Below are 3,896 nucleotides of genomic sequence, written 5' to 3'. Positions count from 1 at the left end.
AGAAATGTACCTGTCCGAAGGTAGCATCTGGGAAAGGGAGTAGCCGTATACTAGACTACCATCCAGAAATGTACCTGTCCGAAGGTAGCATCTGGGAAAGGGAGTAGCCGTATACTGGACTACCATCCAGAAATGTACCTGTCCGAAGGTAGCATCTGGTCAGATGAAGGTCTAACTTGGTCGTGCATTAGACTGTACTTGAGTTGAAGAAGGTCAGAATGGATCGTACGCTAGATCGTATCTGAGTTGTTGAGGGTCAGAATGGATCGTCTGTTAGATCGTATCTGAGTTGAAGAAGGTCAGAATGGATCGTACGCTAGATCGTATCTGAGTTGTCGAAGGTCAGAATGGATCGTATGCTAGATCGTATCTGAGTTGAAGGAGTCATATGTTGAGCTGAATCAGAATGAACCGTATGTTAGGCTGTATCTGTATACGTTGTACTTGCAATAAATGTCTGGGATGGGCTTAAAGATTCCATCGCTAGGAGGATATCGAAGTGTTGTCAGAATGAATGTTCCCATGAATTGCATCTGGAATATGTATCTGAATCTTGTCTGTGATTGATAAAGGCGTCTGCCTGAATGAGCCTTTTACTTTGACTATATCAGGAGGATAATTAACCTGCAAAGAAAAGTTAGCTTTATGCCATGTCATGATGCATGAGATGTTTTATGCTTTCGAAAATAAATGCGAATGTTGTATGCATGCGTATGCTGTGAAATGATGCAATGGATGAGTTATGCGTATGAGAAGTTCTGCTTGGGGACTCTACTGGGGAAAATAAATCCCCATCTACTGATTGGAGATATTCGTGTTGAGGACCCTCTCTCGGCTGGGGGTTCTGATTTCTGTCTGATGGTAGAGATATTCAACAGAGCCTGGCTGGGGATGGATGAGATGATCAATCTGTCTGATGATGCCGACCTCTGTTGGGGAATAGCTGGCTGTGCCGGGGAATACTGCCAACTTCTTCTGGGGAAAAAAAACAGGCTTGCTGGGGGGAAGAGAATTGGTAGTGGATTCATTGGAAGCATGATTAGACCTTTTCCTTGATCCTGAAGTAGGGTAGTAATTGCTATTGCTATTCTATGCATGTATTTTGGTAAACATTGGTCATATTCAAATGCACATATTAATTCAAATTAAATCAATGGACATTTACGCAACCAAAACAGAAAAGTAAAAAACAAAAGCATCTTTTTTTGAAAGAGGGTTGTATTGATTTTTGAAAGAAGGCCTATAAACAGGCAAATTGTGTACAAGGAGACAGAAATCCTAGTAAGAGGAAATTGTCAAAAACAAAGAGAAAGCTATGCAGAAAAAGTCCTATTGATTTTAAGTCTACTACTGCCATTATGTGTTCAAGCATCTCATCCCCTGCTGTCGGATAGAAGTGATTGGCTTGGTCAGTCCCTTGAACTTGGATGAAAGTTGACTGAGAACGGGACATAGTCATACGCTTTAATCCCTAATTTTTGCCTGGACCGCCTTTTCAGGTTTTCAGTCCACCAGGATACCCTTTTTTGCCCAAGCCACCTTTTCAGGTTTTCGACTTGCCGGGTGTACATTTTTTTATATATATCCCTAATTTTTGCCCGAACCCTTTTGGTTCGCCGGGATGCCCTTACTTTTGCCTAGATACGTCGATCTAGCGGGTCTTTTTCATGCGTAGTATTTTTTAACTATGTCCGCGTTCACGGGATGCGGGAAATCTTCGCCATCCACTGTAGCAAGTATCATGGCTCCACCAGAGAATACCTTCCTAACTACAAATGGCCCTTTGTACGTGGGAGTCCATTTGCCTCTGGGATCAGTTTGCGGTAGCACGATACGCTTGATTACCAAGTCGCCAATTTGATACACTTGTCGCTTGACCCTTTCGTTGAATGCCTGGGTCATGCGTTTCTGATATATCTGCCTATGACAAACAGCCGCGAGTCTCTTCAATCAAATTTATCTGATCGAGTCGAGTCTGAATCCGTTCCTCTTCATCTAAGCCCGCCTCTTTCATGATTCTTAGCGAGGGAATCTGAACTTCCACTGGTAAGATGGCTTCCATTCCATAGACTAAAGAGAACGGAGCTGCCCCTGTCGAAGTGCGTACTGAAGTGCGATAGTCATGAAAAGCAAATGGTAACATCTCATGCCAGTCTTTGTACATTACTGTCATCTTTTGTATAAGCTTCTGGACATTGTTAGCAGCCTCCACGGCGCCGTTCATCCTTGGCCGGTACGGAGAAGAATTAGAGTGTTTTATTTTGAACCGCGTGCAGAGTGCAGTAACCATCTTGTTGTTCAAATTAGCACTATTATCAGCGATAACTCTTTCAGGAGACAACAAGTTTCTCGAATAGATATTTGATAGAACCCATCTTAGAAATCAATAAAGTGGTATGATTCAACATGTACTGTCTTAGTCGGCGAGCAGCCCAAGCCAAAGCGCAGCAAGCTTTCTCGAGCTATGAGTATCTTGTTTCACAGTCGGTACCTTTTGCTAAGGCGGTATATGGCATGCTCTTTTCGACCAGACTCGTCATGTTGCCCCAACACACCTCATTGGATTTTCTAACACGGTCAAATACATGATTAGAGGTCTTCCTTCAACTGGTGGTGTCAGAATTGGAGGTTCTTGGAGACACTTCTTGATTTTATCAAAAGTTTCCTGACATTCATCATCTCTTGACTGTCCTCAGTAATTTGAAGATAGGTTTGCAAGTAGCAGTCAAGTAGGATATAAACCGGGCAATGTAATTCAAGTGCCCCAAGAGGCTTCTGACTTCTTTCTTGTCTACTTTTAGTACTCAGATCGACAGTTTCAATTGACTCCTCATGCGGCTGTATAGTCCTTTCTTCTTTCAGTAACAGTCTGGCAAGTTCTTCAAGTACTTCACAATCTTCCTCACTTCCATCTTCGGCTTGGTAGATCGGATTTTCGAAGTCATAATGAACAGTAGCAGAACTATTATCAACATGATCCAGAGTGGATGTGGATACGCAATTTGTTACGTGAGTGTGTGCAAGAAAGCATAGCTTATTTGAAAAATGACAGGAAAGATAAAGAGCGCAATATTTGAATGCAAAAAGTCCATTGATTTATTGAATATGAATATGCTTATGAGAATGACAAAACATTTAACCAAATTTGATACATTGAATAAACAACAAACAATTACTCCTGACTAAAGGAAGTTGGAATAGTGTCTTCAGCCTTCCAATTATCCAAGTTGCAATTGCTATTCACATCTTCTACAGCATTAACAGTCTTGTCATGATCGGGCATAGGAGCAGTGATGACATTAGGAATATCCAGAGGATCAAATTCAAATTCCCCAGCGTCGATCATATCCTGAATCTTGTTCTTCAGCGACCAGCAATCATTCGTATCATGCCTGGGGCTATCGGAGTGATAGGCACACCTGGCGTTGGGATTATAACGAGGAGAAGTAGTGTTGGGTTTTGCAGGAGGATCTCTGAGGGTAATTAAATTTACTTTTAGCATACCCTGCAGTGCTTGTGCTAAAGTCATATTGATCTTCGTAAACTGCCTTCTTCCCGGGTTAATGTGCCTCACAGATTTCTTGTCCTTTTTCTTCTTGAGCAAGAGAGTCTTTAGTTCCTCCTGCCCCTTGGATAAGTTCAAGATCATCTCCTGGAGTTGAGCATTCTGAGCCTGGAGATCTTTGACAGTTTGTTCGAGGTCCATTTTTCTGTTTGAAGGAAAACCGTGAGAATACTGATCTTTTTAGAGTACCTGTTATGCAATGTCATGTTATGCTATGCAATGTATGAAATGTTTTCAAGGACTTTTGGAATTTAATTTTGCATAAACTACCAAAAAAGAAAGCCACTTTTATTAATAATATTTGATTAATATTCATTATAATAAGAAGTAA

This window comes from Lathyrus oleraceus, chromosome 3 (genome assembly GCF_024323335.1).
Source record: "Lathyrus oleraceus cultivar Zhongwan6 chromosome 3, CAAS_Psat_ZW6_1.0, whole genome shotgun sequence".
Classification (NCBI taxonomy): Eukaryota; Viridiplantae; Streptophyta; class Magnoliopsida; order Fabales; family Fabaceae; genus Lathyrus; species Lathyrus oleraceus.
Note: the sequence above shows the minus strand (reverse complement) of the source record.